Here is an 18,929-nt window from a genome sequence, read left to right as displayed (position 1 = left end):
CTGTTAAGGCACCAAAACTTGAACTTAAACCACTTCCACCACACCTAAAATATGCATATCTAGCTGAATTTGAAACTCTTCCAATTATCATAGCTTCTGATCTCACCCCAAATGAAGAAGATAAACTAATTAGGGTGTTAAAAGAGTTCAAATCAGTTTTTGGTTGGTCTATTGCAGATATCAAGGGAATAAGCCCTACCATGTGCATGCATAGGATTCTTTTAGAGGAAGGAGCAAAGTCAACCCGTGAACCACAAAGAAGGCTCAACCCACACATGAAGGAAGTTGTTAGGAATGAGGTGTTGAAATTGTTAGATGTATGGATCATATATCCCATTTCTGATAGCAAATGGGTGAATGCTATTCAGGTAGTGCCTAAGAAGGTGGGAATCACTGTGATGAGGAATGAAAACAATGAGCTGGTGCCCACAAAGCCCACGGCCAGTTGGCGTGTTTGCACCGATTACAGGAAGTTGAATTCTAGCACTAGAAAAGATTACTTTCCTATGCCTTTCATAGATCAAATGCTTGAGAGATTGGCAGGTTACTCACATTATTGTTTTCTGGATGGATACTCAGGTTACAATCAAATTGCAATCGCTCCGGAGGATCAAGAGAAAACAACCTTTACTTGCCCCTTTGGCACATTTGCATACAGGAGAATGCCTTTTGGACTTTGCAATGCTCCAGCAACATTCCAAAGATGCATGTTGGCTATCTTTTCTGACATGGTAGAAAGATTCATTGAGGTATTTATGGATGACTTCTCAGTGTTTGGTTCCTCTTTTGATGAATGTCTTAACCATCTCTCTTTAGTACTTCAAAGATGTCAAGAAACAAATTTGGTTCTCAATTGGGAAAAGTGCCAATTTATGGTGAAACAAGGAATTGTGTTGGGACATGTAATCTCTAGCAAAGGAATGGAGGTGGACAAAGCCAAAATTGACGTCATCACCAATATGGTAGCCCCCACCACTGTGAAGGGAGCCAAAATTGACGTCATCACCAATATGGTAGCCCCCACCACTGTGAAGGGAGTAAGAAGTTTTTTGGGCCATGCGGGTTTTTATCGTCGTTTCATTAAGAACTTTTCAATGATCACTCGTCCATTATGCAATCTGTTAGCTAAAGATGTTGTATTTCATTTTGATAAGGCTTGTATGGATGCATTCAATACTTTGAAATATGAACTAACCTCGGCCCCTATTATTATGGCACCAGATTGGTCGTTACCTTTTGAATTAATGTGTGATGCCTCTGACTATGCTATTGGTGCAGTTTTAGGGCAAAGGGTGAACAAGCTTCCACATGTGATCTACTATGCAAGCAGGACTCTGCATGATGCCCAACTTAACTATTCCACAACTGAAAAGGAGTTGCTTGCTGTTGTTTTTGCCTTAGAAAAGTTTAGGTCATATCTTGTGGGATCTAAAGTTATTGTGTTTTCTGATCATGCAGCCCTTAGGTACTTGATGACAAAGAAGGATGCTAAACCACGCTTGATTAGATGGATACTCTTACTACAAGAGTTTGACTTGGAAATTCGAGATAAGAAGGGCAGTGATAATGTTGTGGCCGACCATTTGTCCAGGCTTAATGACAACCATGGAGTTGGACAACCTTTGCCCCTAAATGAATCATTTCCAGATGAACAACTCCTTGTTGTTCAAGAACAAGAACCATGGTATGCGGATTTTGTTAATTATCTTGCTTGTGGTATAATGAGAAATGACCTTTCTTTTCAGGAAAGAAAGAAGTTCCTTGCCATGGTAAAGCACTACGTTTGGGACGAACCATATTTGTTTAAATATTGCCCTGATCAAATCATTAGGAGATGTGTCCCAGAGAGTGAGCAACAAAGCATCTTAACATTTAGCCACACATTGGCATGTGGAGGCCATTTTGGTGCCAAAAAGACATCTCTAAAGGTTTTACAATCTGGTTTCTTTTGGCCTACTTTATTCAAAGATGCTTTTGATTTTTGCTCTAAGTGTGATAGGTGCCAGAAAATGGGGAACATTAGCCGAAGAAATGAGATGCCATTGAACAACATTTTGGTGGTGGAACTCTTTGATGTTTGGGGAATCGATTTCATGGGACCATTTCCATCCTCTTTTGGCTACTTATACATATTAGTGGCAGTGGATTACGTATCCAAATGGGTTGAAGCCATTGCTACAAGAACTAATGATCATAAGGTTGTGTTGAATTTTCTTAAAGATGTGATTTTTTGTAGGTTTGGAACCCCAAGAGCTATTATTAGTGATGGTGGCAGCCATTTCTGCAACAAACCGTTTGAATCCTTGATGAAGAAGTACAACATCAACCACAAAGTGGCAACCCCGTACCATCCTCAAACCTCAGGACAAGTGGAGATTAGCAATAGGGAGATCAAGAACATTTTGATGAAGACTGTGAACCCTACAAGGAAGGATTGGTCATTGAGGTTAAATGATGCACTATGGGCATATAGAACAGCATACAAGACCCCCATTGGCATGAGCCCTTATCGCCTTGTGTTTGGGAAAGCTTGTCATTTGCCAATGGAGCTTGAACACCGTGCATATTGGGCCATCAAGAAGTTCAACTTTGATTACAAGGATGCTGGAATAGCAAGGAAACTCTAACTTAATGAGTTGGAAGAACTTAGAAATGAGGCATATGAGAATGCCAAAATCTACAAGGAACGGACTAAGCTCTATCATGACAAGGCCATCCTAAGGAAGGAGTTTCACCAAGGTATGAAGGTACTTTTGTATGACTCACGTTTGAGACTTTTTCCAGGAAAACTGAAGTCTAGGTGGGTGGGACCATTCAAAGTGCTGCAAACATTTCCCCATGGAGCTGTGGAGATAGAGAACATGAAGAATGGCACCTCTTTTAAAGTCAATGGGCAGCGATTGAAACCATACTTGGATAAAGTGGAGGAAGAGCAAGTGTATCAAGTTGTAGATTTTCTTGAGTTTACCACACCATGAACAAGCTACCATGTCTTGCCTAGACATTAAATAAAGCGCTTGCTAGGAGGCAACCTAGTGTGGTTTGTGTTCTTTCCTTATTTTGTGTTTATGTTATTTCCATGCCATATTCTTTGCCTATTAACTTTGCATACAATTTTAAGCATCGAGGACAATGCTTAGGTTAGGTTTGGGGGTGTGGGATGGAAGGTTTGTGTTTTGTGTTTGTTTTATGTGTTAGTTTTGGTTAAAGGTGTTTTGCTTACTAATATGAATGTATATGAGGGCTATGTTTGAAAACAAACGATTGGGTTGCTATGAAAAAGTGTTGCATCTTGTTGTCATGTATAAAGCTTTAACTCTTGAAATTATGATCATGGAGGTACCATACTCAAATTCTGGAAGAAGAATAGTGGAGACTACCCTAGTGAGTTATTTTGAGCCTAATTGCTTCTTTGAGAGGGTTTAAAGTGTTTCTACTCTTATCTTTTTCTTTCAATTTCACTTTAAATGATCTCATTAATTCTATTTCGTTTGGATGCTAAGAATCATTTTCCTTTGCAGATACCATGTATTTAGTATCATTCATGAATGAACTCAATGAGATGATGTTAGGCTATGCATGTTTAACTACTAAAAGGCTTAAATCCTACCCATTTGTGTGCTCCATTCACCCTTGTTGTAGCCAAACACTTTAACCTAACTTTTTCATCACCCACACCATAATCTACCCATTCTAGCCTATTACAAGCCATACCTTATAGTTTGGGGAATACCAATGTGATGAAGACTAAAAAGGTAAATTGGGCTTAGAACAAGATTGTGGCGTGTACCGAGGGCACCTATGTTGAAAATGTTTCTAAAAAAAAAAAAAAAAAAAAAAAAAAAAAAAGAGGATCAAAGTGGATACAAATTCCAAATCGCCTCATTATAAAGCATAGGGCCTGGACGCCAAAAACAAAAGAAGACAAATGCCAGTGAAGAGCCTCAAAGACACTTTGGTATGCCCCAAACTCTAGTATTTCATATCAAATCTTTCATAACCTATACCCTAAGCCTTGCATTACAACCTTGAAGAAGACCTAACTGATCATTGAGGATGTATTCATGGGTGATGATAAGTGTGTGTATTTCTATATTCTTAGCATTTGATTCATTTCATGAGATCTACTCAGAAACTGTGCTTCCATTTCATATTTCATATGTGAGAATTTTGATTCCCTTTACATAATTTCACTCATATATGTTGTTGAGAGGCTAAAACCTTAAGATCTGAGTGAGAACTTGAGTGGAAGCTGTGAGGAGTAGAGTTGAGGCGAATTCTATCTTAAACATTTGGGTATGGTGACTTTGAAGTTGTAAGATATGGAGAAATATCTTTATACGTTACAATTGATACGATTCTTTGAAGTGGCAATCTTTTGAGTTGAATGAATGACAAAATCTTCATTGGTTCTTATTAGTTTGTTTAAAGCATGTATTAACCAAGTTGTTTGCAGATTTTGTAAATGTTTGTGGGTGTCATCACTGTAAACCCTCAGGAGACACAACTCCTCCAACTAGGGACACCTAGGGGTTCAAAGGCTTGTTGCATATGCTCAGTGCAATCGTTTGGCCAGCGAAAGTGGTTTAGTTAGATGTTTGTATTTTGTGTGTTTTAGTTTTAAGTTTGCTCGAGGACTAGCAAAAACCAGGTTTGGGGGTATTTGATAAGTCATAATTTGCATGCATGTATATCTTTCTTATTTGGCGTTTTTGTATTGTTTTTGGATTAAACTAGTTGCATTTTACATTGTTTGGTGTTAGTGTGCAGCCAAGTGTGTAATAAGATCAATTGGAAGGCAAATGAAGGAATGTGGTGCAATTCGGCCATATTGGGTGAATCTAAACAAGGCAAAAAGATTGAAGTCAGATTGGGTGGTTCCAACACCAAAACATGCATTCACATGCATGTTCAAACACCTTGCCGAGCACTTACATGCATTTCCAGCTCCCTTTGCATTTCCAACTCATTCATGTCCATCCCGTGCACTTCCACACCCATTCCCATTAACTAAAACATTCAGCCATATTTCCACCAACAAACACAATCATGTCATACAAATCCCATGTGGTTCCAAGTCAGATTATGCAATTCTAAAACATCAAAACATGCATTCACATGCATGTCCATAACCTGTGCCGTGTATTCCCTTGCTTTGTCCAGCTCCCTTTTGCACCAAAAACATTCACTCCTATTAATTAAACCTTTCAGCCATATTTACACCAACAAACATCATCATCCCGTGCACTTCCATTCCCATTTCCAGATTATTATAACCAGTTTCAGATTGTCCACTCCCTTGTGGCAGACTTTGCACATGTATCTTGGATTAAATAACCACATACCTGCAGATCATGTCTATGCTTTGCATCCATCACTCCAGAAATCCACTCATCCCACCATTTGATGCGATTCCAGCTCTTTCTTGTCTAGACCGTGCACATTCATACCCTTTTTCAGCATTCCTTTCACATGGATCTTGTCAGCTTTCACATGCCTCCCTATTGTTTTCCATCATGAACCATATTCTGAAATTCACCAAGTAGGACTCACTCACTCTTCCTCTCGGAATTCATTCCATTACACACAGCCTATTTGCTCTCACATTCTCTCCATTCCATTGCATCTCACATTCTCTCCATTCCATTGCATTCGACATTTTCTACCATTCACAGAAACTGTTCTTCATTCAGTCCATTTACACACGCATAACCACTCCATTTCACTTCATTTTCTGTCCATTTCTGTCCCAAGGGCAGAAATCATTCAACCATAACCAATCTACCTTCATCCGCACCACATTTGGAAAACCAACACCGAAGGCACTCTTCAAGGAATTCAACATCAGTTTTGCTTCAAGGGTTTATTCTTATTAATTCTATGTTCATTCATGTTTTATATTTTTATGTTAAATCTTTTGTAAACAGAATTGTAACTAATCCTCCTCTAGGGATTCGATGTAACCTTGCAAAGTTTGCCATGTAATTAAGTTAGAATGCTCAGTTTGTCCATCTAGTTCTTGTTTCATTCTCTGATTTAATGGTGATTTAGTGTGTTGATTTTAATGTTTGATCATCATTTGAATTAATCACTAAGTTGTGTAGCCAAGATTAAAACACACATCATGCATAATCTTGGTAGATATGTGAATGAATGAAGGGGATGTTTAGCATAAATCCTGCCGAGTTATTCCCTTTGGTTTTATGAAAGTTTCTTGTGCATTACATACTCTTGATTATGAACCAAAGTTGCACATCACAACTAGGTTCATGATTAGAGACATTTGATCAAATCCACACATCATATGGTTGATCATGTCCAAGTGAAACAAACTCAAGAAATAGGTAGATGAATGAGTCCAAACTAACTTAACAAACATGGATTTAGTTGAGCAATGGTGAAACCGAATCCCTAGCTTCATCTCCATTGGTACTATCTCATTTTATTAGTTGTTGAGTCATTTATTTGTGTTTACTTCACTTTCTTTTACTTTCAAGTTACAACAACAAATCTGCCTATTCTGTTTAGTTTGATTCATTTCATAGAGTTCTTGCAAAACAAGTAATTACATAGGTCCAATTAGTCCCTGAGGATTCGACACCCTTGTTTGTGCCATTATACTAAATATATTCTAGCATTAGGAAGGAATAATACTTCAACAAAGTGGATAACTTAATTATAAGCAGCAATCAACTCTTCATCCTTTACGTAAGCAGCAGAACAAAGCTCATAAACTGCACACTCAAGATCTTGAATCTGAGAATAAGCCTCAGCTGTCATAGTCGTTGCCATCTCCTTGGCAGCCTCGGTATCATCTTGGTCAATGAGCATAGACTCAGCAGCCAGAATCGTCATTTTTTGCATCATGGCTAGTAGAGCAGTTCTCTTATATTAAGTCATATGCTTTGCAAATGAACTTGGGCAAACAACCTCTCTAACACCCTTAATAAGCTTGGCATACGTGTCCATATTTTCAAGCAGATCAAGCTTCAAAAGTGCACAAATCTTAGCAGACTCTCCAGAAGTATGCTTGGTGGATTTCTCACAACTGCCCATGCGAGCAGTCTCCTCTTTCTCAGCAAGCGAACCAATTTTAACATTAAAAGGAATAGACTTTGGCACCACTTTAGTAGTAGAATCCATATTATCACTCTTCATAGTAGCAAGCTCCTTCAAAGGTGAACCGGACTTAGCTCTCAATGGACGTCTTAGTACAAACTTCAGCACTGGGGGCACGATGTAACCTTTACACTAAGCAATCCTATCAGCAATCGTACTAGCTATCTTCGACGTGGCAAGAGTTATAGGCTCAGATCTAGTAACCTCATCTTTCTTCCACTTGGAAGAGGTCAAGTCAATCATAAGCCTCTCGGCAGTAGGTGGACCCTCACGATCAGCAGATGAAATCTTCTATTTTTTCTTAACCATCATCTCTTGAGCAAGCGGGGAAGATCTTTTCTTTCCACCTTCGTTCACAGCAGGCCCCACAACAATGATTGAACGAGCCAATGCCTTTGCCTTGATCCGTTTTATCTCCTCTCTTGGGAGCAACCTATTTTTCTCCCAATGAAGAAGACTAAGCAACCAACCCCATTCACCGTACTCAGCAGGGATACCTAAAGCAATGTGCACCTTCTTCGTATTTGGAGAAGTTTTCGGAGTTGAGCCAAATTCCGAATCCACATAAACAGATGAGGACAATTAGCAAAATAGAGAGCAACTCAGCAAAAGCACAAAGCAGCCTAAAGGCTAAGCAATTTACTTACCGATGATGAAAATCGTCAGAACACGCAACTCAGGGGAAGAATCAAACTCTCACTCTCCACTTATCTCCAAAGTCTCCTTGGCCCAGTCATGATCTCCCTTGCTTAAATGATTGAAGTGCCTGTGGTGGGATCACAGCTGCCCAACTCCATCAATACGGCCTATGTCAAAGAAGTACCAGAATTCGTTAACAGTTAGATCCAAGTTAAAGAATTGGCTCAAATTGAGGAATCCCAACATCACATGGACCGCATTTGGAGAACATTGAGCGGGGGCACACTTCATAGAGTAAAGCACTTCTTGGAAGAAACACAGCATGGGAAAAGTAAATCCCAACATGAAGTAGTAGGTGAAATTGATAGCTCCCCGAGTTCCGCTACATGGTTCACAACTACTCCCTCCTTGACACGCTTCACATGCACCCCAGACGGAATAACGTGCCTATATGCTTCAAGAAAATTTCTGAAAGAATCATCGAAGCTAATTTTAAAGTAAGCAACCTTGAAGAAGCACACTTTACACAAAGACCCACTTTGACGATACAACGGCGACACACCATCGTCACTCGTGTGGCTTAAAGAAGAATGCTCAAGGAAATTCTATAAAGACGTGAGAAAGAATCGTTAGACGGCTGCACACAAAAAAAAATGAAAAAAAGAATGCTTTAGGCTTCATAGCCAAATGACCAACCAGCCACGAGTCCAAGACCATAAGAGCCTAGTGGCCATGCCAGACCCTACGCCCTGGTCCCTTTCTTCTTAGCCCAACAAGTTTCTCGTCCCAGTTCAAATAGAAAAAGGGCAGACACCTCTGCGCATCCCTTAATCTCTCTTACACGGGCCAAGCCCAAGGACTTTCTCCCAACCTCTTGGGTTGACACAAGCTCCCCGAGGCCAGTGCCCATGCACAAGCCACAGCCGCACGCCGCCAACACCTCAGGTCGAGTCGAGCCGTACCTGGCCCTGCCAGCCGACAGAAGCACCCCACCGTAGTAGCCATATTGTGGCTCCCAAACCACTTTTTTGCCACATCCTCGACCCTTGTCGAGCCAAATTTCAACCCCGAGGTTCCAAAAAATTAATAAGACAAGGAAAATTAATTTGCCCTTACCTTGGTGCGGTGTGAAGATGAAGAAAATAACGAAAGACAGTCATTTGCACTGGCAAGTGAAGAAGATTATTAGGTGAAGGGGAACAAATATCCTCTAGCTTTCTCTCTCTTATAGAGTTGAATAAATTGCTCTCTGAAGTTGATTTAATCATCTACTTAAGGTAAACTTAAATAGATTTTAGAAGCGATTTATTTCCTTTTCCTATAAGGATCTAATTTACAATCAAAGTGGGAATCTACATCAAAATAGGAAAAAATCTAATTTTTCCTAAAGCGAGGGAAGATCTCTACACCTACTGCCCTTTCTTGCGAGCAACCCAGCAGGTGTGGGGGCATATGTGGAGACAAAAATAATCCAAAAAATTATGGAGGTGACACGTGGACTTCTAGGTAAAAATGATAAAATTACCCTCGAGGCACATCGAGATTCCCACGCGCATGCAACAGACAATAACAGCTCAATCAAGGAAGAGTCAAAGGTGGTCAATATGGTATTTATTCAAATCCCTCTCATCAAATCATTATTCAAAAGGTATGTACTCCCAAAACTTCCTATTTAATTTAGGAATAATTGCCATGTTAACTATAAGATATTATTTCACATAATATCGTGCAATTATTCACCCAATTACACCATATAGCTAGCCATTTTTCCCCAAATAGGGTTGGCCACCCTCCTATAAATACCTCACTTATCCCACTAAAATGCTAAGCCATTTACTACCCATAAACTCCTAAACATATTCTTTTTAGAATTCTAACTTTGGTATCGGAGATTCTTCGGCCAAAGCCCCCCATTGATCGTGGGCGCATGAGGCTTTTGACCTTAATCTTAGGTGTTATTATTTTGCAGATGCATTTTCGTCAAAAGAGAAGATGGTGGAAATTTGCATCCACACCCACCACACCAGCAACCACCTACCACCGTCGACGACATGTGTTTCCACTGGCGAAACGCTATCTCTTCTTTTTTTTGCTCTTTTCTTTCTCCTTTTCCTTCTCTTTCTTCCCCACTCTTATTTGAGCATGGAACCCGATGATGGTCACACCCTCAAGTCCACCTTCGCCGACCTTCAAGTTAAGCGTTTATGATGTTATCGGCGTCCCTTGTGCTTTCTCCGGTGTGGGTCTCCAAGAATTTGGGTATTTTTGTTTTTCTTATTTATATTTTTTGTGTTCTATTTTATTTTATTGGTTTGAAAATATGATATTTAAATTATAGAGGAGAGATTTGAAGGTATTTTGGGGAAGCGTGGAAACAACAATGGTAGTCAACCGATGGAAAATGAGGGGACTAGTGGTTGCGATTTTGGGGAAGGGAATGAGGGTTGGGTGGGAGGGGTGAGGTAGGAGAGCCCAAATTTTTTTAATGTTTTAATGTTTTTTAAATTTTCTATTATTATTTTTTTAATATTCAAGTGGGCCAATATTGACACGTGGCGCCCAATCATTGTCCACATGGGTGCCACGTCATCAGTTAACAGAGGTTCTGATGGAAAACTTAACAGATTTATGAAAGTGTCCCAAACTTATGACTTTAGGTACCAGATTGGGATGAAAAAAACTTCATATATGAAATGCTGAAAATCATTTAACAACAAATTTGACAGAAAATTTAACAGATGTCTGACATTGCAACAAATTCATAAGTTGGGGCATAACATTGTAATGTTTAAAACATGAGGTATGAGATTGTAGTTGGACTCATAGTTGAAATAGTTTTGTGTAATTTACCCTAAATCTAAATGTAATAATCAGGAGTTGCGCGAAGTGTGAAGTGTAGGAGGCGTGTAAGTGATGAAAAAAGCAAAAGCAAAAAATGGGCACTGCAACGTATCGTCTGAATCAAAATGTAAAAATTAGATACTGCATTGCAATGTCTGAATTCAAATTTTAAAATAATGTAAAAGACAAATGCAAGAAACGGACAGTGTTGTAGTGTCAAAATCCAAATGTAAAAATCCAAAGTCAAGCAAGGTGTGAAGCATAGGAGACGTGTGAGTGATGAAAAAAAAAAAACATAACCAGGAAACAGATACTGCAACACAGCGTGTGAATCCAAACATAAAAAACAGAATCAAGAAACAAACACTACAACACAATGTTTAAATCCGTATTGACCTATTCCAAAATATAAAAATATGAGAAATGAGTGTAAGTTGAAGTGGATGTCAACTATAATGACTGCTTTTGTAATTTTTATTTATTTTAAATGCATTTAAACATCACAATACATTATGTATCTATTTATAATTAAGATAAATATTATTGACATATTGTTAATATTGTAATTCTTTATTAATTTTATACAAAATCACCCTTAAATAAACAATGTGATACTCTTTATTATCTTATATTTACCTTTCTTGTAACTTTATACATCATTGTCATTCAGTTTAGTTTTTTTTTTTTTTTTTTTTTGGTCAAACGATAGATTTTATTAAATTAGATGTTAAATTAGTCACCAACGGTTTTTGAATCCACACCGTCATGCAAGAACTCAAGTTCTTTTCACCATTGTGGTAAAGGACCGCTTGCACTTTAGACTAATTAAGTGTTAAAAGAGAACGCTAACATTCAATGTCTAAATGGCAAAAAATGTTACACGATAATCGTTAAAGTTTAGACCCAAATGTTACACAATAATGATAAATTACAGTTAATAACTCAAAATAATATTGTCTTTATTGCAATAAAATTGGTATTTAAGTTATGAACAATCTATTACACTATTAAAGTTAATTATACGTGGAATAATTACATTATAAAATCATTTGACCAAAACAAAAATTACATTATAAAATCATAGTTCAAATTAAATTTCGTTATAAATAGAACTCTGCCCTCTCTTAAGTAGTAGTTGTTTCTTTAATCATACAATATACTTTCATTATATTTAAAATCTCATAATTACATGATTCTGTTGGATATACATGCACCCACACAATACTCCACTATTGAAATCAGAATAATTATTGACCGATTACTTTAATCATTCCTCCAACGAGCTTGTAAATAATTGGATAGTGTAAAAGTGGGAAAAGATGTAGAGCTTCAGCGTGTAGAAACTAAAGTATTACACGTATAGTAATGGAGAAAATATAATACAAAATTGGAAGTCTTATCATATCAGCGGTTCAGTAATTAGAGTACTGTGAAGCTATTCTTTTCTACTGTTAAAGCACACCAAAAGGAAATTAAGATAAAACCAATTAGTTTTTCTCCTAGTATACATATGTAGGAAATCTCAGAAAACACAAGACATACGCATTACAGAACCTGGATAAACTATAAAGAAAACATGATTTACGCATTACAGAACCTGGACAAACTAAAATCATTCTCATATAAAACAGCCAAAAATATTAATTATCCTTTCACAATTCTATATATACGTCGTCTGCCAACCAAATCTTCATATTTGTTGTGAAGAAATTAAAGAAAAAATAATAAAAAAAATGAAACCCAAAAAAAAAAAAAAAAACAAGGGCGATCACCTTTTCAAAAATTAAACTTGTGTAGCAATAGATATGTTGGTCAGGGTGATCTCCAACTTCTTAAGCCGATACCGTTGTGTTTCCTTGAGGGGCCGGAAGCCGGTATAGGTATCCTTCTCGGAAAGAAGCCCAAAAAGTGGCCTGAGTTCTGCATGTACTTGGGCTTGAACTTGAAGACTTGAGCGGCTGTTGTTGATGAGGTATGGCAGTTTCCAAGATGAATGAAGATGAACGTCAGGCAAAGCCACACAGATACGAGTAGAACTAGAGGCCGTCTTCTTGAAGCCATGCTAAGTTAGCTTGTTCCAGATTAAATAAACTAGATGGCTAGAATGGTGAAAGATGGTATGGCGAAGTTTGGTTCTGAGGGCATTGATGACCAAAAGGTGGTGAAAGCAGGAAACATGGGCAATTCAATGCGCAATTGTGTGCGTAGGGAGTCGATTTGAAAAATGTGGTGGGGAGAGAGAGAGAGAGAGAGAGAGAGAGAGAGAGAGATTAAAGCAAGAAATCAGATGGTTCTACAAGTAAAAATAATGTTCGAAAGCCAATAGAAAGTTGAAAAGCTTTGAGAATAGAAAGAAAAAAAAAATCTGCTTTTTAATTTCAAAAAATGGTCTTATGGCTCTGGGGTTGGAGGCTGGATGTGCTTTTTAAAAAGCTTAGGAAAAAGAAGTGGACCATGAAAAAGTTATATAGCTTGTTCTCTTAATTTTTGTCAAATCAAAAGCGAAGAAAAGATGAACACTTGACCAACTAAAGGAAAGGAAACGTAAGGATCGATGTGTTGTGCTCAAGTTTCTGAGAGATGGGCCGGAATTCACAACTAATTATATTGATATTGTTTTCATTTAGCTATACGTGCAATTAATAAATGTGAAATTTTAAAGTAAAAGACGTCGATGTAATTAAAAGTAAAAAAATTTTATATAAATTGTGTTTTGATTTGTAAGATAGCTGACGTAAGACTTTTTATTCTATTCAACACGGTGGAGCATGAAGCAAAGTTGAGAGGGCAAAAAGAAAAAAAAAATAAGTAAAAAACAAAAGGGGTGAGAGTGATGTTTGACCCCAAAAAAAAAAACAAAAAGGTGGGTTTGTGATGTGTTATGGGGCACACCTCATCAGCAACTAGTACCGTGCTACTGTGTTGCTTTAGTCTTTAGAGTTCAGAGAGAACACCCTCCTTTCTCCAATAACGATTATCTCTCTTCCTCTTTATATTCTGTTCCATCTTCTTCTCTCATGTTTTTTATTTTATCTTTCTCTTTTTATAAAATATTAACGCGATTTAATCATAACTGTTCAAATAGGAAGGAAGGAAAAGAAAAAAAAAAAAAAAATTCCTACTCCTCCTCTCTCTCTCCCTCCCTCCCTCCCTCCCTTCCATAACAGGAAATCTTGTCCCTTTGCCTCAGCACCTTTCCAGGCTTTATTTTGATGCTATGTCTTTCACTCCTTTTATATCTTTCTTTAATTTCTACATGTCTATATATGCAATGCGACTGTGTGATAGATCGAGTACAACTTTGAGGCTTGGCCCATCCCCTAATTAAGGGGACTGCAATAATACTTCTCTACTACTATACGTCATTGTGCGTTCTGCTCCAACAGTGCATTCTACTCCAACAGTATGTAAAAAAGTCTTAATATATACATATATATATATATATATATATATATGTTTTAGGGCATGCATGACCTCAATGTATCTCCCTCACACTCACTGTATCATATTTTCTTTTGAACGAGACTTGGCTGCTGAAGAATCAGCAACATCCCTGATCATCAATCACGGTTGAATACGTGTCTATGTTGATTTTTCGACACTGTCGTACAGGTTGCAATAATAAGCAACTCCAACACTATCGTACAGGTTGCAATAATAAGCAACTCTGACACTGTCATACACGTTGCAATAATAGGCAACTCCGATACTGTCGTATAGGTTATAGCCAACTCCGACACTGTCGTACAGGTTGCGATAGGCAACTCTGACATTGTCGTGTAGGTTGCCTATGAGTCGTACAGGTTGCATTAGGCAATTCCGACTCGTGTGTTATCATAGATTGATTTATGAGTCGTACAGGTTGCATTAGGCAACTCCGACTTATATGTCAGCATAGATTGATGAGCACCTGATTTTATTATGATGCTGCTGATATGTAGTGATTTGGAATATTTCTGGATTTACTGTTGATTTACATTTGATTTCATACTTATACGTAGTGTGATTTTCTGGAACTATACAAGTTTTATAATGAGGGGTTATAACGTTTAAGGTTTTTATTAAAACTTTATTTTTAGGCCCACTCACCCTTATTTTTCGCCCCTCCAGGTTTTAATAGTTGGGCTTTCTTATCGACGAGGATTCGTGGCAAATCTTGGTATTGGAGATTAACTTCGATGGTATGATTCTCAATCCACTCTATTGTACTTTACTTATGCTCTGACGTCACGTGTGAAATGGGTTCATTCCCGCTCACAACACGTTCTTGTATTTAGGCACTTTTAGGTTTAAATTCATTCACATTTTCCACATTACTACACTTTATAGCTTTGTCACCTTCCAGGTGCCCAGCACAACTCGATTCAGAATCCTAGTGGACAATCCGGATCAGGTAATCAACTTGAACACATATTCAGCCGTGATTGTTGATCAGTGCTACTGATTCTTTCAGCAGCCAAGTTCTATCCTTTTGTTTTACTCTACTGTACATTGTTTTACATTTCAATACTATGATGGCACTGGCATGCCTCATTTATTATTAATGTATAGGGCTTGTCGCTAGCTGGGGATGACGACGATCGAGGGCCATGGGATTCAACTAAAATCATCTCTAATGGTTGAGCAAAAAACTTAAAATTTAGTCACATTATATGTATAAAGTTAATTCAAGGTTCTAAAAGACATTAGGTGTTAATTGAGTGGTGGAATAGGACCTAACACTTAGGTGATTAGGTGGGATTTAGATGGGGACCTAAGCGGACAAGGTTGATTTAAATAAATTTATTATATCTTATATAAATAAGTATCTATTTATATATAATAAAAAATACACACATAATTGTATTGAAATACATAAGTTGCTACATAAAATGACATATAAATTATAAAGTATTAGAACATATTGAAAACATGATAAATAAGCATATAATAAATATTCATCCACGTATTAACCAAGCTTCTTACATTTTATTGAAATATTAAAATGCAAAATGAAAGTTATCGATTTTTTGTCTAAGTGAGAGTCGCGACGTAGGCAGGTGCTTGGGCAGGTTTAGGCGGGCTAGGCAGACGCCTAAGCAGATCCATTGTACTTTCTTAATTGTCATACGCTTATGAACTAATCGAGGCGGTGGTCCGCTACTTAATGCCTAAATACGGCATAGGTGGAGCCAGACGGAGATTTTTAGAACATTGATAAAGTTTTTCCTTCAATAGTAGGAGTCAATTAGGTTTTTCAAGGGACTAACATAAGTAATGGCTCGTATTTGGTGTCCAAAAACTAAATATCTATCAATAATACATATATGTGCGTTTATTGAAACTATAGCATAAACATGCGCAATGACTATGGACGAGACACAAACGATGGGGCATGGGGTCGGACCAAAAGAGAAAATGATAAAAGATACGATGCAAATGGGGCAAGCCAGCAAAGCAAATGGTTGAGAATCAGAAAGAAGTCATTTCCTTAACAGTTAACACGTACAACGACATATTCTCAAAGCAATGCGTACGTGCGTGTGTATATTAATTAATTAATTGATGTATCAAAAGTTGAGGGAGCGAGTAGTTCCTTCTTTTTTTTGTTTTTGACCATCAATTGATAGTTCGATTTGATTTCTCAATCATATATATGCATACACAAAGTTTTATGATCCACTGCTTACTAGTTGCTACTCATTTTGATCATATATTCCATGATCCTTCGTCAATTCTAAACAAATAAACAGGATACAGACGGTGACGGAGGCAAAATTTGAATTTACGTGGATCATAATAAAGAAGTAAATGTGGTAATTGATGAGTCTATATTATACCATATATTTTACCGTATTCTTAAGTATAAAGTAATTAAATTGAATTTTGGAGTGATTCTAATTGAAAGATGTTCATGAGTCTTTCAAGATAATTGTATTAGAATTACATATTTTTCTACCAAGCCATTTGACCGTGGCAATGAAATGAAGGCCTAGCGCGTAGCTTTCCCAGATTGACGCTTTTGGATGCTTTGAGTATTTTGGAGGTCATGATGGAATATTTTGAGGAAGATTACTACTAAGGATTTTTTCAAGACATCTTCAGCTTTCAAAAGAACCCTTTTGGGACCAAACTGGAGTTTATTTGCTAGTTTTTTTTTCCTACTTTTTAGAAAACATTTTTAGTAAGAATGTTATTTTGTATTAGTATAAACAAGACTATTTAGTCATTAGGGTTCTCTAGGCACTACATTGGAGAATTCATCTTAGAGAGCTTTTGACGATTGAAGTTTATTTTCAAGGTGTTTTCTATCCATGTTCTTAGTAATATTTGGTTTTATGATTGTTCGTAACTAATCTCTTTTGTTAGGGCAAGGCCACAAGGCTTAGCAAGAATATATAATTTCTTTTCAATTTGTTTATGATATTATGCATGCATGTTTTGAATTATTAATCACCGTATTTAAACTATCTAAGTGTCTTAGTGATTCATAACTAAGTTGTTTAGAAAAGTAATTTGATACAATTTTGGTGGGAATGTTCCTTGAAATTTTGTGATGGCTTCTTGTGGTTAATAAATTGTAATTTCACTTAGGATGAACACCACATCTTAATGGTTGCATGGTATTTCAAAGGATTTTCATAAAATTTAATGAAGTCTTTCATGTTCATATTTGATCCAAACATCCAGACAGGTTGCATGTTAGATATACGTTCTATGTTGGAGGTTCCAAGTAGGACATACTTTAGGAAAACCTAACCTTCAAAATATGCATGGGTCATTCATAAGTAATTGAAAGAACTACGTAGGATTGTTAAGGTGACGGCAAAGCCCTAGTTCTTTTACAAATTGATTTTTAAAAAGTATTTTATTTTGTTTTCCTTACTTTGTTGATTTCTTTAATATTTTTAATTAAAATCGTTTTCTTATTTTAGGTCATAAAATCAACCTTTTCCAAAACTTTGTTTCAAGTAATTAATTAGGATTTGATTTTATATAAATTATTTTAATAATCTCTGTGGAAAATAACCTTACTTGAGCCATTTGTATTACAATTACCTTGTTCTCTTGGAAGTATTTTTAAGTATTTTTATCCCTACTTTTGCAACTAATAAAAATCCTATCAGTAACTGTTTGGGCCCAAAATAATATTTTGGGTTGAGCTGAGAGTCATTCTCGGCCCAGTAACTTTCATCTAGAATTTTGTCATAGGCTGTTTAGTCAAGGTCAGCCGAATCCTGTTGCCAGAAGGATTGGTTTAGATAAAGGAGAGGTAGTCGAACCCTAGTACAACAAGGAGTCTTAAAGGGAGAGAAGATATTCCTTCATCCCTAAGGAATACAACATACAATAGGAAATGATAACTAGAATCAAATCTAATCTAGGATTTACACAATCATACTTAAACTAGGAATGTTTACAACACTCCCTCTTGAGTGTGTAAATACTCAAGGTAGATTTAACATCATGCAAAAGTTGAGGAAGTGGACTCATCGGCATTGATTCCAAGGAACAACGCTTATTCTCAATAAGGTAGGAAATTGCATAAATAGTAAGTCTCACTAAAAAAAAACTCTAAGACTATGGCAAAAATCTGAGGAGGGACAAAATCCATAATTTAAGGAAAAATGTATGAGAAATGCAAAGTCAAATAAACGTTTACAGGACATCATTCAGGGATATGACCAACCCAAGATAGGTGCCTCGTTAAAACCTAGTTAGGTAGCAAAAATCCAATGGGAAAAATGCTCCTAATCATAGAGAAAAAGAGTACATTAAGATCAAGCAAGTATCTACAGGATACTTCCCCTGAGTTTGACACAATTCTAAAAGAGAAATAGCAAAATTACAACTCAGAAAGTTTACGCATACCAATTCCATGAACAAGCTTCTGAAACGTCGTCTTCCACAGTGATTTGGTGAAGAGATCAGCCAGATTATCTTGTGAATGGATTTGTGTGACTTCAATATTTTGATGCTCTTGTTGTTAATGTGTAAAGAAAAACTTCGAGGCCATGTGCTTGGTTTTGTCTCTTTTGATGTAACTCTTGAGTTGTTCGATACAAGCTGCGTTGTCTTCAAAAATCGCCATCGGAGAATTAATGGCGGGATAAAGATCGCAGGAGCTTCGAATATGGCCCACTACTACTCTCAACCAAAAGCATTCCCGAGTTGCTTTATGTAAGACGAGAATTTCAACATGGTTAGATGAAGTGGCAACTAATATTTGTTTAGTTGACCTCCAAGAGATTGTGGTGCCTCTAATGGTAAAGACATACCCCGTTTAAGAGTGTGCCTTGTGTAGATCAGATAAGTATCTTGCGTCGACATAACCAACAAGGCGAGAACCG

This window comes from Pyrus communis, chromosome 15 (genome assembly GCF_041283825.1).
Source record: "Pyrus communis isolate YQ-2024b chromosome 15, ASM4128382v1, whole genome shotgun sequence".
NCBI lineage: Eukaryota > Viridiplantae > Streptophyta > Magnoliopsida > Rosales > Rosaceae > Pyrus > Pyrus communis.
Note: the sequence above shows the minus strand (reverse complement) of the source record.